General features: G+C 39.7%; 1 long non-coding RNA gene across 1 annotated transcript in view; it reads right to left on the bottom strand.

The window, feature by feature from the left end:
• Positions 1–22500, bottom strand: part of LOC122466669 — a 130647-nt gene that overhangs the window by 11696 nt on the left and 96451 nt on the right. Inside the window, exons 2-4 of the long non-coding RNA XR_006292375.1 lie at positions 6346–6554; positions 625–737; positions 1–50 (exon numbers count right to left, since the gene is read on the bottom strand). The exon at positions 1–50 is cut by the window's left edge and continues 52 nt beyond it. This is a non-coding gene — a long non-coding RNA (uncharacterized LOC122466669). The remainder of the gene's footprint in view (positions 51–624; positions 738–6345; positions 6555–22500) is intronic.

The raw sequence follows: 22500 nt of genomic DNA, 5'->3' as shown, positions 1-22500 counted from the left end.
AATATACCGTTCCTCTGAGGTCTGTAGCTGGTCTGGACTTTTTGGGAGCTCTAAAAGAAAAGCAGGTAAACCCTAAAATATACTATTTTTTTAAATGCATTTGCAAGTCACCTTTTACTCGCTTTTATAAGTTTAAGTCAAACCATTCTCATTACTCAAATGCTGTTTTTTAAATCTCTAATGCATGTTTAACTGGTAATGTTAAAAATGAGTGTGCCAACTGCCATTGATATGCAATGTAGGGCATTGCTCTTTTGAACCCATTTTCATGTCACTGGGCCTGCTAAATGCAGTTACTCTTAATTGGCCTTGTTGCATACAGCAGTTGAGAGTGGCTACAGTTTATGTCATGAATTGTAATAACAACAAAGTCATAGTGTCATAGATCCATAATGGTTCTAAGTTTACATGCGCAATTATTAGCATTGAAGGCCAAAAAACATTTAAAATCCCTATCACAAATTCTGCTGCCCTTCCTCATGCTGAATATTACCTTACTCCCCAGGTAATCCCATTAGGAAGAATTTGACTTGCCGTTCTCTCTCATGCTGGGTATTACTGTACATCGTAAGTACTCCCATTGGGCCTGATTCTGCACCCCCTCTTACTCGTGTTGAGCGTTACCTTACTCCTCTGGGTGGAATCCTCAGTTGCACTGACTTCATGTTTGATGAGTAGTTGTTCCGGAGTTGAACTGGTACCCAGCACTAGTTCGAGTAGTCTCTGGCCCAGGCTGGCTGGGAGAGGAGGGGAGGGAGAGTGAGTAATATATAGCTAGCTACTCTGACTTAATGACATCTTAAGCTTTTCACACACAAGAGGAGTCCTCAACTGCCTTAAATGCTTTATGGTCCTGCTTTCACATCTGGTAGCACAAAGGGATCTTAGCAGGGGCCAAGGATCTGGCCCACTGACTTCACTGGGACTTCTCACAAAGGAAGATACTGTTCAGTATGAATAAGGGTAGCAAAATCTGACTAAAAAAGAAACCCAAACACCTTCTAGCTCCTTCGAGTAGAAAACAGCAATATTCTTCTTTATTAAAAGAAATCAGAAGAAATTTGTATTGTGGCCAAAGTATTTCATGGCAAGTTCCAGTAAGAGAAAATGTTTACATCTGATTGATAAAAGTGTTGTATATCATTCTAAATGCAAGTCAGCATCTAACTACAGTGGCACTGGCTGTCAGACTATAATAATTAGAGATTGACCTATACTGAAAGCCTGGATCGGAACATGCCTGCATGTTGGATATAAATTTGCATCCTAATTGGCCAAACCAAACCTCAAGCCTAAGAACCCCTGACATATGGAGCTATCTGGATCCAAATCATGTAGGATCTTAGGGCCTATCTCCAATAATTAGTATTATTCTTTTTAAATATTGGTGGAAATCACACCTTTCATCATTTGCAGCTGGATGTGCATGAGTACCCTTTCCTCCAGCCTGGTGCTCCCAAAGAACAAGTAATTAAGAATAAAGAAAATGGGCCCAGGGTGAGTGCCAAACTAAAAGTTCTCATGCAAAACTTCTAGTAGTTGCAATAGTAACGGTAGTGATGATGGCAACAATCATTTCTAGCCTAGCAGGGTTTTTTTTTATGAAAATGTTAGTAAAAGGTGCAGAGCTGGAAACAAATGACTTTACTTCAGTCCCTTTATTGCAAAAACATAATGAAGTGCCAGCCAAGAAGTAAATTCATTGCAAATTGTATTAAAGGTTTTGGACCAAAGTGAAGCTGTTACAAACTACATCTGTAAAAATTGTGTAATTATTATGGGTGGGTAAAAGTCTGGCAAGAATTATTTTCTTAAGTAAAGCCTAAAAGAGAACAGATGTGCTGTAACTGACCTTTTTTTTTTCTCGCCAGCAACTAATTCTGTAGAAATATTTGTTCTAATTTATCATGTATTCAATGTATTTCAAATTAACAAGACAACTGTTAATTTTTGTCACTGTCTCTGGTTTAATTCTTAAGAAAAGAAAGAATTGTCTCAAGGAAAGAAAATTAATTTGTTGTATTGCGCATTGAAAACCAAAGTCTTTTGTTAAATGGAGGAGAAAATATATATTTGGAGGGAGAGCTAGGGCACTATAGTTAAATGTCAAGGTCTGCTAAAATCAAACGTAAGAGGGGCAAGTGACAGTGAAATGTAAGTAGAAAACCATAAATGTAAAGCAACACCACTATTTTGGGGATGGGGTGGAATGAGAAAAATAGCCAAAGACAAAGATAGGCAGTTTGGGTCTGGAAGTAATTATGGTCAAGTGAAGACAACTGAATTCCATATTACCTTGGTGGATGTCTGTAAAGGCAGTTTGGGGAGGTATTTTGGTAAGGTTTACTTTTTGGAGCTTAGCAACATAAATTTGTTGTCACTGAACTATTAAATAAAATAGACACATTGGCAAAGAGCACATAGCAGAGGGATGGAACTGATTAAGGGACAGCCTATGAAATAATAGCTTAAATGGGCCCAGGGCAGGATTTTAATATCCCATGACAACACTCAATTGTCAAATTCAGCTAGAGTGTCCAGGATGCTACTAAAATTAAGCCAGAAATTCCTAGATTTATTCTACTTTTTTTCTACAGTTAAGAACAGGAAATGCCAGTAAGCTGTGAGAATCTAAGCAAGAAATAAGAAACTGGGAAGAAAAGAGGATGGCCTAAAATTTTATGAGATTTCTGCCATTAAATCTATAACAAATGTCTTTCACCTACACACGATAAAGAGGCAATGTGGGATTTTAATTGGACTTTTGGCTTTTCTTCATTTGATTTAAACCTAGGTAGAATTTCAAACAATAACACTGGAACACCTGGTTAACACGTTAGATGATATGTAGAGTTGTAAATTGTGGTTTTAATAGGTGTTCACTAGGGGATTGAAAAGGGTCCCATTGTTCGACTTGGCAGATATTAAAAAAAGTTCATGAACTACTGGGATTTAAAACCTGCTCACATGATTTTAATATTACTCCAATAATGTAATTTGATAATTTGACCTGTGTTGTGGCCAATTTGTGGATGGAGACTCTAATGGCCATGTTATGTGATTAAAATGGCCTGATACAGCACTAACCCTAACTTCCATTTTAATTTATTATAACAGTCCAATTTAGAGGACAGCAATGGTTACTAATATCCAAACCCCATCATCTTGTATGGGCATAATCAAAGAAATACATAGTGGAATTCTGCTCCCAAGAATAAACACAACCTACATATCTTCTGCACATAGCTCAGCTGTGAGGACTTTGGAAGACACATTTTCTTTCTTTTTTCTATTTAAGAAAAAGGAGTCCCCACATTTAATTAAAGTAACTTGCTGTTTGTCACTTTAAAATATATTCTCATCCATTTTACCCATGTTTTGAGATGCTCAGTCTCAGAAGTTGTGCCAAAGAGGGACTGGGCTTATTTGATATTTTAAAGTGATGGATTTCAAAAGTATTGTTTCATGTTTGCCCTTGTCCTTACATTGGCAAAATTCCCATACTTCTTGTGAGGAGATGTTTAAAATAAAGACAGTCAACTTTTCTTTTACTTTTCTCTCCCAGCTTCAGATTCCCATCACATTTGGAGCCATGATTTAACTTTAGCTGTTGTTTGCCATTAGTTCTTTTTCTCCCTGTTTGAGATTCCTCCTCTGATCCCCAGTAATTAAAAACAATAATGATCTTTTCCCTTTACACCCAACCTTCACCTCGGCTTCAGTTTCCCACTCTTATCCCCATTGTTATCCCTACTGCCTGAAAATATTTAATAGCTAAATGTGACCTCCCTTAGACTCTGATTCAGCAAAGCATTTAAGAATTTGCTTAACTTTAAACACATTCTTACATGCTTTGCTGAATCAGGGCCTCTTCTCATCTAATTGCTGTTCTCTCATGGTTATGTTAACTGTATGCTGACAGAAAAATCTTAGCAAACAGCTCATAGACTCATAGACCTTGAGGCCAGAAGGGACCATCATGATCATCTAGTCTCACCTCCTGTTCATTGCAGGCCACAGAACCTCACCCACCCACTCCTGTAAAAGACCTATCACCTCTGGCTGAGTTACCGAAGTCCTCAAATCATGATTTAAAGACTTCAAGTTATGGACAATTCACCATTTACACTAGTTTAAACTGGCAAGTGACCCGTACCCTACACTTCAGAGGAAGGTTAAAACCCTCCAGGGTCTCTGCCAATCTGACCTGAGGGAAAATTCCTTTCTGACCCCAAATATGGGAATGAATGAGAGCCTGAACATGTGGGTAAGATCCTGAACAGCCAGGCACCTGGGAAAGAATTCTTTGTAGTAACTCAGGCACATCTAGTGTCCCACCACCAGCCATTGAAGATATTTGCAGCTAGCAGTCACAGATCGGCTACATGACATTGTAGACAGTCTCATCATACCATCCCCTCCATAAACTTATCAAGCTCAGTCTTGAACCCAGATAGGTTTGCTCATTGATGATTGCAGCAGTTTCTATGTCCCATATAGTTGACGCATTCAGCATAAGGGAGCAAAGCAAACTGGATTCAGGAGATAAGTGAAGGGGTAAGTCTCTGCATTTCATGGGAGTGTTAGCTGGTCTACTCTAGACTTTTATCCTGAATTTTTCCCACCATTGGTACCATTAGTTCACTTCCACCAGTGGTAGCAATGGGTGCCCAAGGATAGACGGGACACAAGTATCTGGCAACATTTAACCACTATTTCATCTAAGGCTTCTTTGAGCAGGCTTAGGCATCATGGTGGTTGAAACACCAGCTGCCCCCAGCACCTTATCTGCATTAGGACATGCAGTATTGCTGCCACCAGTGGTAGCAATGATGGAAAATTTCCGGGGAAAAGCCTAATAGACTTTGATGAATGAGCCTATTAAGGCTGAATAGCTGCTGAATTACTTGCTGAAATGGATATTTACATACTGTGTGGGTGTTCATAAAGAGAGGTGGGCCAAAGCCATAACATTTGGATCTGGATTTTTACTTCTGCGTAGATTTCAGGGTTCTTTGGAACTAAGTTCAATCCATTATGGAAAGGCAGGCAGTTGTGAAATTCACAGCTATATTCTGAACTGTGACCCACTTGGATACACATGTAAAAACTGGGACTATTTAGTATTGGGGCTTTAGGGTGGGCTAATCGTGAACATAAAGGATACAGTAAGCACATTCTAGTGCTGGTCAAACAGTCTGTAGCAAATAATGTACTCAATGAATTTTGCATTTTATTCTCTTTGTGAACTATCTTAGAACAACTCAGGATTTTCTTGAAGATATTCGTTATTAATTCATTATTTTTCAGTTAATAATTCTCCTTTTGCAGATTATCTGTGACCAGGTCATTGAAAAATTCACGCAGTGTTGGTTAGTTATGTAAGCCATGTGTTATTTTTGGTGTTCTGTAATTTGGATGAGTTATGTAACTACACAACACAATGCAAACAGCAAATTTTGCAGCTGAATATACAATCTGAGCAAACCATTTGAACCTGATATTCATCTCAATAAAATGAATTGTCTAGAACATTTGCAGAAAGAAAACACTAAATGGGCACAACGTACACTTTGAAGAAACAAACTCATTGAAAAGAAATCAAATGTATATTCACAGAAAGTGTTTTGCCATTTTGCTCAGCTCTAAAATGTTTCTGTATACCATTCATAATACCCTTTGTATCCTTGGATCTCCTAACATAGTCTGATTGGCTGAGACATGGCTATGCATCCTTAAATAGTTCTGCACTATTGACAGGTAGGTAAAATGTGTTTTTTTAAAAATCCACTGTTGCCTATTAACCATTAGTTAAAGCAAGAGAAGGAGCTATTTATTATCATTATTAATATACATTCATATTAAGGTAGTGTTTAGAAATCCCAAACAGGATCAGGGCCCCATTATGCAAGGAATTGTATAGACACACACATATGATGAAACAATTCCTGCCTTGAGAATTTCATTAGAAAGCAATAAAACTATTGTCTCAATTCTGTACTTCACTTTTCTCAGTTTTTCTTAGTTCTTTCTTTACTGAAACGGCAGCCTGAAGTACTTTTGTAGCATTGCATAGAAAACCAATACACTGGCCCACTACCCATTTAGAAGACAGACTGTATCACTGCAAATATGAGCATCTTTGCTGTACAGGAAGGCTGATGCAGTACACACAAATAACTTTTACACCATTTTGTTTTGAAAAATGTAGTAAAGTCTGATTAAATGAATGCCTTCTATTTTCAAGTGGTAATTGTGTAAAATATACATAGGTAAAAATCAACTTTTGGGGCAGAAAAATTAGCTTGAGTAGGATCATGATTTGGTTTATGGCATTGTGCTCACACAAGTAAAATGCTCCCCTCTGCTTCTGTGTGCATAAGCAAGCATGCCCTGGTAGATTCTGGTAGATGGAACCATGCATAACTGAGGAGTGCTGCCCCTTAGGCCTGGTCCCAGCTTCTTTGCGGATTCACGGTGGCGCTGTGGTTTTCCATTATGGCAGCTGGGAAGGGTGGAGGCCAGTAGTTCTTTGCAGATTCTCCTTCCTAAACCTGAAGGGGGAAATGACATGAGATATAGAAGACAGAGAGCCTGATTCTCCTCTACCTTGTACCTCATATAATCATTTATATATGTGCCATATGAGTGCAGACTGGATATAAAATATAGAGGAATGGTAGCATTTTATACCACTCTACACTCACTCTGCAGTAACTTACACTGTGTACCCCAATGCATCCCCCTTCTCCCTGCTCAGGAGCAACCATGTCTAGGGGATCTTTGTTAGACCAATAATGTCCAAAAGCAAGGTCAACAGGGAAGACGGGCCTCCACATGGATGCCTCTTGTCTCCTTTGGAATCTGGCAGTTACTTGGGCATAAGGGGTGAAACTGCCTGCCTCTTTCACGGTGGAAAATGCTTCCTACCTCACTCCTAGTGCACACGCATGTTGAAGGTAACAGAGTTTCCACTCCCTTACATAGAGCATGAGAGAAACAATGACCCAGTGAGCCCAATTCTCTATTTCCATACTGAATAAACTTCCTTCGGAGCTTCTGTGAACAAACCTCAATAAACTGGAGGTTCTGTTTCGTTTGTATAAGCATGCAAATGATTGGAGGTGTATCCTTATCTTTTTCATAGCCAGGAAGTCTACAAACATTCTTGCAAGTTCCATCAAAGTCAGCAGTACAGCAAGAATAATCTTTCCCTGTGGTATTTTGGTATATAACGCAACTGAACTGTTATCCTAGTTGTCCATCATAACACTTCACAAAACATCAGCTTCCAGTCCAATCTCAATCCAGGAACTGAAGAGATATGGAAAAATGAACAAAACAAATACCTTCAAATTATTAACTGTACTCTTTAGAATCTAAGAATAGGTCCAATCTGAATACAATTTCTGAGATGGACTGCAAACCCTGTGAGCATCAAAACCCTCCAGAAGCCCCACTTCACCTGTGCTGCTGCAGGGAACTAGCCAGCTGATCATGACAAGCTTGTGCATACTTGAGGATAGTCAGTTTAGCTAGTAAAACATTGAGTTACCAAGATGTGACCCATTATTACCTTGATAACCTTACTTATATATTGTACCTATCTCTCTATGTGTGTTTTAGATGAGAAGGCCTTTGGAGTATGGGCATTGCCTTCCTTTATGATCCTAAAGCCCCTAACACACTGATGATTACAATAGAAATAAATAATAGTAATGATTAAAAATAATTTAAGTAGAGGGGAACCTGAACACCAGATTCAAAATCTTCTCCTCCATACTTTCAGGAAGTTAGGGTCTGGTTCAGAATGTGCATCTCAAAACTGTGATTCAGGCCAATCTCTAATTGTGAGTTGTGGTCAAAGGTTTGAGGAAATTCTTATTCTGTTGAAACGTTCCTAAGAGATGTAAAGCTAGCTCCACATCTCATTACACCATTGCAAACCCAGAATCATTTCATTGGGGTTAATGGAATTATTCTGGATTTGTACTGATATAGTGAGATCAGAATAGTGACCTTTACAATAACAAATAAATAGTGCTTGTTCTAAGAGCAATAGCTATAAAATATTCCCTGTTGCATGGAAAAAGTTATTGAAATAGAGCCTGTTCTTGGAGTTCTTATGTAGGTCAAATTCCCACTGAACTGGAAATACTATAAAAGAACTGTATGTCACAATTGTGTGAAACACTCCATAAAATGTTTAGTTATGTTTTATACCAACACAGTTTGGCTAAATGTCTGATCTAATGGAGGCTTATCCAAACCAAATCGAACCTCCAAACCTTTTGAGGTTCACCATTACCAATACACATATACTAAACACACAGTGCCAACCACTGAAAGATAGCAGGGTCTCAATAAGCCCAGAGTGAAATCTTTAGTAAGCCCCATGAGTGACTCATTCATTTCAACAGGAAATGCCATGGGAATCATGAGGCTCCACTCAGTTTTCAGCAGTTGGCACTAAATATATATGATTACACATTGCACATAAAGCTAAACATGGTTTCGGAAAAATATCACTGCCAAATGAACCATGCAATTTCACAATATTCTTGCAATATTTGGAAAGCAGTCTTAGTTAGAATATTTCTTTCCATGTGCAGTATTGGTTTGTATTTTATTTTGTTAATAAAAAGGACGTACTATAAAATTGGTTTGAACGATTTAGTCCATGTATACTATTAACAGCTGAACTTGTACTGTTAAATGTTCAGTTTAAGCACATATCCAGATACCTATCCTCCTCTAAATCAACAGTTTCCCTCCAGAGTGATGTCAATAGACTGCTGCACATGGTACCTTTTTTTTTTTTAATAATATCTTCATTTTAATGTGGATATTGCCTTGTCACCTGGGAGCAGCGTTCTATTGAAATTCTAATGGGAGACCATATTCTTTAACATTAGAATATTGACGGCCTGTGTAGACACAGTGCAGAATGAGAGCTGTGGTATTAACTGATTTTTTTTTTTCTGTTCCATGAGAGGGGCCTATGTGGGTCAGGTTTGCAGGTTTTCCCTTCATATTTGCCTTCAGTTTCATAGCAACAATAATCTTAAACTTTATATTCAGTGGAGGAAAAAGGAATCAGAAAGCACCTGAATTACTGTACAGTACAAGGGAATGTAATTAAGAATATACACATTAGAATTTCAGTGGGATTGCCTATTTAATGTTACTTTATTAAGCCTTCTATCAAATCCTTTTTTATGTATATCAGTTGATATACAATTAATCTGTTCTCTTGTGAGAAAAAAATAGCACCTGAGGTGGATGAAAAGTGTCAGATTATAATAATTATAAGCAGCTGTTCACTTGGAATCACCTCTGGCCTACATGGGGGATGCTGTGAGTTACCACTCCTCACCACAGCCCACCTCATTAGACTTGACCTTCCCAGCTGGGGATTTCATTTGTGTTTTTTTAATGGGTTTGTATACTGCAAATCACACCACCTCATGAAGACTGGTTCTTTGTCGCTGTAACAAAAGAGAGAAATGCAACTTTAAAAAAAAAATGCAGCTACTGTATACTGGCAGGATACCAACAGTAATGTAGGTGACTACTGAGCTACTGACTGTGGTAAACTAGATCATACCAGTGTCTTAGCTGGGATAAATGCATTTGCTTAGCTTTCAAGCTACTCTAGTCTGTTCAGTTTCCAGGGGAAAAAAAGTAATTATTTCACTTTTGAGTATGATGACCATCTACTGAAAACTCTAGCTTCAAATAGCATTGAGGTATAGATTCAAGCAAAACCGTATCTACAAAGGACAGCTTCTTCCTCCTAGACAAAGAAGACTCAACTTAGCACATCTATGAATTCATATGGAAAGTGAATGCAAGATATGCATATATATGTGTGTGTAGGTACAGCTCCATTGCTCTTGTGTGTGAGTGTATGAGCATGTGTCTATTATACACCATATATATGTACACACACACATATATATAAAATTAAGAGATAAAAAAAGCTCTGAACAATATATCTGGTTTCTTTTCCCCTTCCATTTATGTTTGTAATAAACTCACTCTCATACAATTAGCCTCAATTGTTTTTATATCTTCTGAGGCAATAATATAGGCAGCCTAGGGAATACAGTAGTAATCCGTATACCTGTGTTCATTTACCCAAATCACTATGGTTACAGCCAGGGCAAATTGTTTACTGTGAGAATCTTTGGAGCCCCTTTCCAGATACTAATGACCTTTCTGTTCATCCAATAACATCAACAAACCAGGGAGGCTGCCCACACCATTAAAGCCAATTGCCTCTCAAGTTACTGAGGGACTTGTGCTTTTCCTCATTTATTTTCTCTCATCTGATGTAACTCACATGCCACTTTCTTGTCTTTAAAGAAGGGGAAAAACTGTGGATTATTGATTTGCTTCTGAACAGAAGACCAACCTAAAAGCCCCAATGAATTGTCACTCATTATTGAAATTACTGAACACTAATTAAACTGGCAGCTCAAATCCCAGCAGGCCACACTCATCTGAAGCTGAAATTCAGACACTTGGACAGTGGAAGAGAGAAAGCGTTAGCAACCACCAGGATTGTAATAAGCTTTGCATTAATTTTTGTTTCTTAAAGGCACATGCAGGGTTTTTCATGGTATAGTCTACATGCTACCTGTAATAAGATTAAAATTTGCAAGGCATCGCTTCCTAGTTTTCTTGCAGTGGGTACTATTTCATATTAGAGACTGAGCATTCCCAACCAAAACAAGAACTCTGTTTTTTTATTGTAACAAACAAAACACAGTACAGCATTAAAGATGAGCACAGTATACTACCTGTCTAAAGAGAAGAAAGACTAAAAGGTGTTGGCAGAAGAAATAGCTTCAGAATCAAATTGGCTAGGTGAAAGGAAACTGAGTCAGAATATATAAATAGTTACATCACTTTGGTAGAGTTTCTCAAGCAATAATAAATGTTAAAGATCCTTTAGAATTCATAGAGCTCGATTTATAAAAATATCTTTGGCCCATTTTCACAGGATGCTCAAACTACATATAAATTATGCATGCCTGTGGTTAATCAACCTTTTTTTCTCTTATTTTTCCCAGTGCCTGAGTAGTAACCCTTCATTTGTTCAACTTCAAAGGGGGCAGAGCCAGTGGAAAGGGGGCCGGTCTAAGTATTTAATTTACGGCATGTATGTTGTACTCAAGGGGGGACAGAGAGTGGCTGAAAAAAGAAAGCAGCACAAAGACATTTGTGGGAACTGTTGGAACAGTGACAATTACCATCTATTTTATAGAGCTATGACAGTGCTTACCACTTAAAAAAAACCCAAACAAACCCATAACGACTGAAAGCAAAGAATAATTCAGTTTGCTTGAGTAACCATGAGACATACACTATATCTGAAGAGACCCTTGTTAAAGGTCACAGGAACAGATTCCTTTTAAAGTATTATTTATGTATTTCTCCCACTCCAGAGCTAGCATTAGTATTTTGGATGGGTGTGCAAAACAGTTTTCCACCATACTCCCTTCACCCACCCCCCCGACCAAAATCTCTACCAAGTATGGATCAGCATGGTAACACCATTATGCACAGGTCATAGCAAGAAGATTTTGCAGGGAACATGCCATCCTTAACTGACATGTTTTACACTATGAAAATTGTGTGTCTGCATAGTGAGGAGTCCTATTCCAGCTACTGCTGCAGAAATGGACTTCAGCTGCTTGTGTTGGAGTCTGTGCATAGCTGCCAACATTTAAAAAAGGTATTCAAGAGACAAATATCAAAATAAACAGGAGTAGGTATTACTACCCCCACTTTACAGCTGAGGAAACTAAGGTAGAAAGATTAAGTGATTTGACAAAGATCACAGGGTGCATCAGTACCAGAGTCATGATGAAAATGCAGGTTTCCCTTGTTCTCTGTCCCATGCATTGTCCATAAGGCTTTGTCACGCTATTGAGCTTCCCCCTCCTTGTGCTCAGAGGTGTCACTGGCTGCTCCGCAGAGGAGCCAGCTCAGCTGCATGAAGCCAACTGGGAGCTGGCAGTGGTCCTAGTATCATTAAATCCAGGCTTAGGGGAAATACTCAACTCCCCTTGATACACACTCTCTCTCTCTTGCACGCATGTGTGCTCTCTGTCTCTCTTTCACACACACAGCTGAAAACACAGGGACTTTGGGGCTTGATTTTTAAGGAATCTGAAGGCCAGACCCAGGCAGTTGAACAGGGGACAGCAAATAGCTTGTGCTCTTTAGGAAGAGTCAGTGACATGTCTTGAACCCTAGCAATAAGTTTGCATCAGTGCATATTTTCAAGGTTATCTTCACAAGGAAAAGAGCTAAAAAAAACCAGTCCTGAAATTCTTGTTTAAATTTCTAGGTCCCTCTGCTAAATCAGGATGTTCTATCACTGCACGTTTCATGTGCCCCAAAGACCGCCTTGGGTTCCCCACAACACCAAATGAAGGACAGACACAAAGGTTTCTAGAAGTGAGAGTTTCTGCTATAGTGCAATTTTCTTTGGGGGCAAGGATATGTGAATATTACTCTCTCTTACAAAGCTTATCAAATCCTGTCTTTGCTTTTTTTGCCTTACTGCCAAATCTGTATTGCACCGTATTGTACTGTTATCCTTTTACGCCCAGGTCCTGCAAATGAGTGGAGTTTGTGCCCATGCAGTGTCAGTTGCAGGATCATGGCCTTAAATGAAATTTTTTGTGCAGAGGAGCTATACAAGGCCCTCCTTGCTCCACTTAAGTGCCACTTAAGGACTCAGTCCTGCAAGGTGCTGAGCACTCTGGCCATGTTCCAGCCAACAATTTAACAGGACTATTCTTGTGTATAAGGAGCTTGGCCGGATTGGGGCCAGAGTACTCAATGATTGGCAGGATCAAGCCTTACTGTTTAGCATGAAGTTTAAATGGCAGGTAAGTGGTACATAAGTCCTAGTGTGAGCTCTCTGACTGAATATGAATTTCACAGTCTATGGCTACAGTGACATTTTTGCAAAGGTGGATTTCCCTGGGTAATGGGGGTAAGGATAATGATGTGGTAGTGCAGTAAAGTGCCACCATTTTATTTTATTGAGAAGGGGGAGTGCTCTAAAGCAGAGGGATACTAACAAACAGCACAATATTTCCAGCCATCTCTTTTGCAAGACACGTTCAAGAGGAAAATAATTTCCATATGTTGGCACTGTGGCTTGACTTTTATATGGGTCAGAGGGATGTTTATTCCCCAGGTCCATGTTTGGTTTCCTTTAAAAAAGTCAAACTACATTTCCTTAAAATCTTGGGGTTATCACCTAAGACAAGGCTCTCAATAACACTATTTAATTCTCTAATTCCAGTTTAGAATTGAAGTCTATCTAAATCTTTACTTTTTCTTTAGGAAGATAAACCCTGTAGTCCAACAATATACAGTGAGAGAACAATGCATTAAAAAAGCATCTTTTAAATATGCCCAATCATGAGATTAAATGGACTTTAAGCAGCAGGAGAAAGGCATACACTAAAACCTGCAGTTATCACAGTTCGGAATGAGAGAACCCCCAAAGGTTTGAAGGTTTAGTTAAACATCCAAAAGTTTGAATACATTTCCAAACCTCATGGGCTGGAAATGAGCAGGCATTCTCACAAGATTTCCAATAACTTCTGGGTTTGGCCCGGGATGGCCACACTGCGAGAAGAGCCTTTGTCTCAGTACTTCAGTAATCCCACTTGTTATATAGTTATTTGGGAAACTGAGAAGACTAGGTATTTAATCTGACTAAATACTTTAAAATCATTAGTGGAAAGTTTATTTTCTGTAAAAATCCAAGCTTCTCCAGTAAACTCATCATTAGAGATATCTACAGAAAAGGCAATTCACCCCAGTGAACAAAGGCTTCATGGTTACCACCTGCAGAGGGATGAATTTCACATACAATTGTGCTACGATATGGCTCTTCCCTGATTTTATTTTTTATTTTTACTTCCTATGAGAATTAAACAGATTGAAATGTACTTAGTCTGGGAGTGAAGGGATTAATGTCTTAATTAACTGCCCAAAGAACAGTTTTACTAACTGGTTTGGTAGTACAGTGCCTCCATGATGGGCCTTCTGTGATCCTGAGGCCGGAAGCAATAGAAGTTTCTAAGTTTCAATAAAGAGATGAAATCTTTCTTAGGGACTGATCCTTGAAATCAATGAGGGACAGAAGAGCCAAATTCCTCACTCACTCTCACACCCAGGAAGAACATTATTTTTTGACAGCTAAGTAAAATATTAGTTTTTCATGATCTTCATCATCACAGTAAAAGATAGGTGAGTATATTTTGTGTGTGGGCTTGTACATTTTCATGACCACTTTTCATGGCTGCAGTTGAGCACTTGAAACACAGACCCAGAGCATAGCAGGATGCTCTTCTCATTCTAAGTCAAAGGGAAAAGACGGTATGATTGGGCGTGAGCTTCAGGTTGCATTTTATGGGCAAACACTGAATAGATATGGTATCAAGGCATCTAAGAGATATCTGACAATAATAGTTCATGGAATAACTAGATCAGGCACACAGACAAAAACATAACTTACTGAAAACTGAATAAGAAAGCATGCTTGGAAATGTATCAAGAGCACTCAGAATGTTTTCATGTTTTTGGGGAAAATACTTTCTAAATTATTTCAAACATTTTGATAATTTTTTGGGGAAAGGAGAGCTATCTCTTTGTGGACAAGAGCAGTTATGCAAGGACTGGCTTATTAAATAGCAGGGCATAAGTCAAGGCCAAGGAATGACAGCTAAATAAGCTATTCAGAGCACCTCTGATGTGAAAAGAGGCAAACACAAACTGCACCCAGAAAGAGAATTTTGAAGATATGTTTTAAAATGCTGCTTCAGTTACTTCTTGAGACTGAGTCAACTACAGCCTAGAAAAGCTTGTTATTTAAGCACTTGAAAGAGACTAAAGGCTCAAATTTAATCTTAGATACTCAAAAGGTATCTTGAAAAATTTGCAACTGCACATGCCCAGAAGTGTATTTTCTAAAATACACAGAGATGCGAGCCCACAGATTAGAAATGAGCCACAACAATTGAACTTAAAAGTTTTGTTTTTAATCTGTATCATGACCTTCCAATACCATATAACTGTTTCGTTCCATGTTTCTGAGAATGTGGGCTTTCTAAACATATGGTGAATTACATTCATGTTAGATGTCTTTTCTCTTTTACTTATTATGCCGCTGATTGACTTTCTTAAAACTTACACTTCTGAGGATGGGAATTTAAACCACCTAGGAATAGGAACCTACAATATTTACGATCCTGTAGCTTTAATAGAAACACACCTATAGACATTTTCATTTTCCAAAGTTCTAAGAGAAATTAGGGATTTATAAGTCAGTAGTAAGAATGGTTTTCCTTAGACCAGTAAAACTAGGGGACCCAATATACTGTTTTAAGAGGACAAGAGAATAAAAGTGCTTGCACTCTCAGAAGAGAGAAAATCATTCTTCCTTTCGTAGAAGGAAAATCTTTATAAATCCCCAGAGTCCAGAAGGTTAAAGGACTAGCTTGTAAAATTTAGCTCATTAGTGAATGGGAACGCCTAGCCTATGTAGAGAGAAGTAAGAAATGTAGCTGTTTATGAATCAAGCAACTTTCCCTATTTAGACTATTTCACTTGGTCCACATTTCCCCCCCTTTCTATAATAGGCCCTACTTTGGGTTTGGCCACACTGAAAGACAAATGCAGCACCTCTAATGAAAGTAAGACTATATTACCTTGGTCATCCCCAGCAACTGAGCTTGCGTCCGTTACAAAGAAGAGTCTAGCTTGAGCTAAAGGACTGACTTTGCTAGTAATTACTTTGCACCTGTAATTCCCTGTGTAACACACACTAATCTGTAGGTTCCAAAAAAACATTCAAAACTCCCCCCTATAAGTCTAACTGAACCAGTGTTTGTATTATTAGAAAATGTGCAAACAGAGGAAATGAAGTCAGAATAACCCACAACTGGAATCCATTCTTTCCCCACGTATATCTAAAAATACATCAGCTTTACAGAGTCCTACTGAGATTGGATACCCTTTGGCCAGCCACAGCTTGTCTCTTGTAACTTTGTGGTATGACTTGCCAAGGCACTAACAGCATAACAATCTTTCTGGCATATTTCCCATCCCTTTCAAAGATCTGGTGCAGGAGAAAAATCTAGGCAATAACATGAAACACCTGTGTTCCGCTTCCTTTCTGATGTCATCTGGAATAGGCTGTACTCTGCTCCCAATATCTTGGCTAGAGGAGTATGAGAAAATCTGGATTGCTGGCAAAACCAATAAAAAAATCTTGTTTTTGCCAGATATGAACAAAAGGGCGGGGGGGGGGGGAATTGGCGGCTTTATGAAGAATTTTTTCACTCTGACAAAAGGCAGTTTTCTCAGATCAAAATCTGTTTTCTCCATCCCTGAACCCGACCCCCCACTTATTAATATTTACTGTTGGTTTAGTAACTCAAATGTGGTAGGTGCTTTACAGAACATGCAGAAGACATGGTTTTCACCTTGTAAATGTACAAAAAAGATGAAAATCCAAGGGGTTACAAAGAAAACAAAAGGGAAAAAGAGAACTAGGGTGACAACTACAAGCTTATGTGGTTCACAGGATTGTTCATGCACCTTCAGGGGTTTTTAAGTAATGGGTTATTTGTTCTGTTTTTGCTGTAGTATTTTCTGCTCTTATTAGTTAATATATTATAGAACCATATTAATTTGTGAGGATAGGAGGGTTTTTGTTGCTCTTCTGAAAATATGGCCACTTATTTTAGGTGCCTCAATGGGAGCTGAGCTCTTTTGAAAGTCGAGCCCTTAATATCTTTATGCCTTGGTTTATTTAGATGATAAACTCCTCAGGATATTGTACAATGTCTAGGACAAGGTGGCATTGATCGCAGGGAGGAATAATTAGTATTCCAGTAGTAAAAATCACAATTATAATGATAATTTCCCCTAGATTAACAACTAGCCATTTCAGGCAAACATCACTATGTTGGTTATATTTTCAAGCTTTTCTTCACAATGATGAGGGCTAGAAATGATTTTAGTTTTAAAATGAAAGTTGAGATTCTGATGTAATCATGTGATTCCAGTATCTTGGTCTCCAATCATGAACCTAGGTTGTTTATGCCTTAGTTGGGCCCTGATCCTCTGTGAATCCTAAAATATCATTCCCATGACCCAGGAGGGAGTCACAGGCTCCATCCAGGAAAGAGAAATTAATAAGACTTAGAATGTCTAACATGGAAAGGGAATAGTCCTTCCTTGAAATGGGGAGTATGCTTTTGTCAGATGGGCAGGCATGTCCTTTGGTGATATGCCAAATAAGACAAGTACAGGTATACTAGATTCCTTAGGCACAATTTATTTACAGTTTCTGGTCCAGGAATAATTAACGCATACACACACATCTACAGGGTAAACAGGTTCACCACATTCTTAGGAGTCTGGTGTCCCTCACACGGTCTTTGGGATTCTCAGGCTTGATACAGGTCAGCAGAGGAGACTGCTCAGTTTGGCAATTACTCATTGTCCACCTTATCTTGGAGTTACAACCACCTGCTGAAGTAAGCAAGCTTCTGTTAAATCCAGGTGACCAGCTGATCTTTCAGTGCATTAGGTAAAGGCCTTTTCCTCCTACCCCAGCTGAAGCTAGCACTCTTCTTAAGTTTTGCTGTGTTCTGGACTAGCACCATCTTTTGAACAACTTAGAAGCTATAGGGTTAATGATGACTCACCCTTTGTCGATATCAACTTGCTTGTGGGCAGGGACATGCTGAGTAGAGGACTCTACATGTGACATCCTTGGCTGTTGTGTTTCCTTACTCTGGACCTGCAACCAGAGGTCAGTGTTCTTAGCTCCTGTCCATTACACAGAGAGCACACTGCCCTTAAAGAGATGCTCTCATTTTCAGTTCACACAGTAGAATCATATCATGGGTCACTTTGTTCCCTGGTTCAGTCTGGGTTTCCTGACATGGTTTTCCATTCTGATATGAAATGTGCCATTTTGGGGTGGAAATATATAGGATGCAATATCTCCTTATCTAGGATATGTTCCTGTTGCTGTAACATTTTAACTGCACCTATCCTGAGCTATCATAGTCTGAATGAAGTCAGAGTTTTCCCATATCCATGCAGGACACCTTTGCATTTCAGACAGCTGGTATATTTTCTAGCCTTATCTAGGTTCATTCTAGTAAGCAGTAGTTACCACAGACACTCAGCATGGTTTCTTGCTGAGTGTTTGGGGCCTAAACCCAGAGAAAGGTAATGTGACATTTAATTACGAGTAGGTGCATATGATTCCATTTTGTGATAGCTGGATTCAGAAAATCCTGGCAGCTGAACATGAAGCTAGAGGCAAAGAGCTCAGGGAGTTTGTGAACCCCACAGCAGAAGCCAAAATTTGCAAAATTCCAGCAATGGCCACTCTCACCAATAAAAATTCCTGCAGTCTTGAAGTGAGTGCTCAAATTCCTGCTGTGTGCCCAAATCACCCCCTTTGAGAATTCCCTTACACATATTTATATGTGATCACTCTTACCTCATCTGAAAAAAGATTTTGAGCTAAAAGCTTGTAGTTCATAGAGTATCAGAACCATACAGAGTAGGAGTTACTACAGATACTGTTACTGCTATAATGCAGAAAATGTTGCCATCAGCTTGTTCCCACAAATATTATCAGGATGTGAATAGACTGGATTGCTGCTTATCTGTCATCCTCTCTTTTCCTCTTCTTTACTACCTCATTTGGATCCAGTGAGTTGAGCGAGGGAGAATGACTCTTTACTAAATTGGCAGATCTCCCATGCATGCACCTCGACCAATAGAAAATGTGGATGTGCCTCTGTGATTTATTGTAGCATCAGTGTTCTTGTTGTTTTTGTTAAGGGGTCTATAACTATGTCCATTTTAAAATCTTATTTTCATATAGCCTGTCCATGAACATTTATTCCATTTTGAAGCTTGCCATACAAGCTCTCAGCCAAGCAATGGTTTAAAAAGACATCCCTTCCAAAAAAAATTAAAACTCTTTTCAGCTGCTTTTATGTTATTGTACTGTGCTTATACTATTTTTCTATATTGTATATTTCCCCACTAAGTTTTGCTTCAGAATGTATTTTACTGGAAAAGTGAAGTCAGGTAAACATCTAAGGGCCAGTCTACACTATGACTCTCCATTGGTGAGGCGCCCTGCTGTAGCACATCTGGTGAAGACATGCTATGCTGACGGGAGAGTGCTTAATAAAACCACCTCCACAAGAGGCAAGAAGCTATGTCGGTGGGAGAGCGTTATAGTGCCAGTGTGGACAGCACTTAAATCAATGTAACTTGCATCACTCAGGGGGAGGTGTCTTTTTCATACCCCAGAGTGACATAAGTTACATTGACATAAGTGGTAGTGTAGATCAGCCCTGTAAGGTAGGGGTTTATTTTTCAATGAAAGATGCTACTGGTATATCAATGGACAGTTATCAGCCATAAAATCTTGCCAATTTTTTGACAGAGTATAGTTACCAGGGTATTGTTATATTTTTCCATACCACATACTGTGACAAAGCTCTGTCCTTGTTGCCATGGGTCCCGCATTTCCTGGCGGATTTTGCTAGCCTCAGAGGCTCACTGTGACCTTCCACATAGCCCTTCTCTCTCTGGAAGCAAGGGTCACAGCTTACTGAGCCACTTTCATCATAAGCCAGCAAGGGAGGTGAGGAGAAGCAGCCCTCCCTCACACAGTCTCCGTTGTCTCCCAGTCTCAGTGGTTAATTGGGGAAGGAAGGAGGGAGCCCAGGCCCGCCCTCTACTCCGGGCTCCAGCCCGGGGATCCTAATAGTAGCAGCTATGGTAGCTGACTTTTTGGAAATAGGACATGTACAATCCCCCACAGCAGTCCCCACTCAATATCTCCTTCACCATTACTTCAGGGCCTCCTTCCTTGCGCCTGATATGGATTTGTACTGCTTAGTTCCTCCAACAGCACAGCTTCCTCCTACAGCTCCTGACACACACACCTGACTGACTAACTGGGGGGCTTTTAACTAGTTCCAGCCAGCTCTTGATTCGCTTCAGGTGTCCCAATCAACCTAGCTATCTCCACTGCTTTCTAGAAGGATCTTAATTGGCCCAGGTGTCTTGATTAACCTGGAGCAACTGCCATTTGGATTACCATGGTACCAGGAATTTGTTTAGCCTGGGGCTAAAATACCTGTTCCTCACTACTTTACTATAGCCATCTGGCCTTGCCCCATCACGATACATTTAGTCAAAATTTGTGTGTGTGTGTGTGAGTGTGTGTTTTAAGATTGAAAGTCCACTGAAACCAATCAAAAGGCCCTTAATGAAGACATGACTACCCTGAGGAGATATATACACTTCAACTGCGGCAGTGGCACAATTGCAGCACCGCTTCAATGTAGACACCACCTACACTGCTGGGAAGGGTTCTCCCGTCAGCATAGATAATCACATCCACAACAGATGGTACCTAGGTTAAGAATTATTCTGGCAACCTAGCGCTGCCTACACAGGGGGTTAGGTTGGCATAGCTATATCTCTCATGGACATGGGTTTTTCACATGCCTGAGAGATGTATGTCAATATAAGTTTCCAGCATAGACCAGCCCTGAGACTTAGCCAGTGTGTGAATCTACAGTGCACTAGCTTCCTGTATTCTAACTGTCTGTGGAACGTTTAGTGTGCAGTAGCAGGGTCCACACTGCCAGTTAATGCATGGCAGGCCCTGCTGAGTCACACCCCAGCTAACACACACTAAATGTCTGTGCAGACAAACCCTGAGAGAGCATCCAGGGTGGATTTTCTCTGTCACATACTGGAACTGAAATTACTCTTCAAAATGGAGGGCCTCACCACAGACAACCAGACAAACTCTTCAAAGATAATGGTTTGCCACAATCCCTGAGCAGTGGGCAGCACTTGGGGTGTCCCAGGAGCTGTCCAGGAACCATATGTGATTCAGAGAATTACCATCAGGTCCCCAGTCCCTCCTTGCTCCAAGAGGGAAGTATAAAGTGGCTCAGATTATTCCCCTCCTCTCTCTCCCCCCACTTCCCGCGCAAGTTGGTGCAGCAGTGATGAACTATGTGTTGAAGGGAAGGAGAAACCAAGGCTCAACCAACACCCTGCCCCTGCCAAAGCTGGAGGGGAAAGAGTAGCCCTGTGGAAGCTGCCCTGTCCCACCAGTTTTATCTGTGATACACATAGCCAGAAGAAAAAGTACAGTGTTCCAGATATAACATGTCTTAAATCCTGGCTCTGAATCTGCCCCAGCTTTGGTAGAAAAGATGTCAAAATGTCTAAAATGCCTATTTACTCAAGAGAAAGAAATGGTTTAGAAGAAACCATTCTACTCCAGAGGGTATAGTATAACTTCTAATATTCAGGCCTTTTTCCGATGCACCATGCATGCATGGAATACCCTATCTAGCTTGGTTTGCCAAGCCATCACTCTATCTAAAGACTGACTTCTTCTGCAATACCTACAAGAAGTGAATTAGACCAAATAAAAATGACATGTACATCCATACCTGTAGCACATCATAGTTTAGTTTCCTGAAAGCTGTAATACTTAGGTCTAATTCCAGTTGTTGGATAAGGTGACCATTTTGGCCAGAGCAGTCCCTTTTTGAAGCCCTGTCCTGGCATTCCTGACCTTTTTGATAAAAGTGGGCATTTGTCAAAACAAATGGGGCATGGAGATGATCTGATGGTCCCTTCTGAGCTTAAAGGCTATGACTCTGTGTGTATATATATTGTTGCCCTTTTGTAGAGTATTAGGAGAATTCAGGGCCTTGTAGATCAGTTTTCTGTTTGAAGCAGAAATCAGTGATGTGGAGTCAGGTACAATTTTAGTGTAATTTGTTTGTTCACAAAAATGTACACAAGTCCTGTCTCCCTAAACAGGAGTGATAACAAACAGCTCACAGGATACTTCCTCTGGTGGAAACCTCAAAGAAGGAACAACTGCCCTGTCTCCAGAATCAGGTGTCTTGAACCTCTGTCTCTCTGCAGGTCTTAACACAAGTCTGATTGCTTCACAGACTCTGTTCCCCCTTTACCATTCATTTTCCACCAGTGAAACCCCTAGTCCTAGGTTGCTTGCTGAGACCAAAAGGCATGGAAAGGGGGAAATCCTCCTTTTGTGCAGCTGCTTTGCAGTGCAAGAGAAGTTTAGAAAGGGCTAAGAACCTAGACAAAGAAGAGTATTTTAACTTTAAGCAGCTCTATAATGATTGTCTGGGTAAAGTGTCTATAAGGCACCTTTCAGTCTTTTCTGTGGAAAGTTTTACCCTGCATGTTTATGCATTCCTGATCCCTAATGTGGAAGCCATTTGCACCTTTCACCATAACAATATATTTCTACATGTGCATATGCACTGAGAAATTACAAACTCAAATTATTCTGTCAGAGACAAGTGACAAAATGACCAGAAGCATAGAAAGACTTTCAAATGAAGAGGGCCA

Source organism: Chelonia mydas, chromosome 7, assembly GCF_015237465.2.
Source record: "Chelonia mydas isolate rCheMyd1 chromosome 7, rCheMyd1.pri.v2, whole genome shotgun sequence".
Classification (NCBI taxonomy): domain Eukaryota; kingdom Metazoa; phylum Chordata; order Testudines; family Cheloniidae; genus Chelonia; species Chelonia mydas.
Note: the sequence above shows the minus strand (reverse complement) of the source record. Positions and strands in the feature narration are given on the sequence as shown.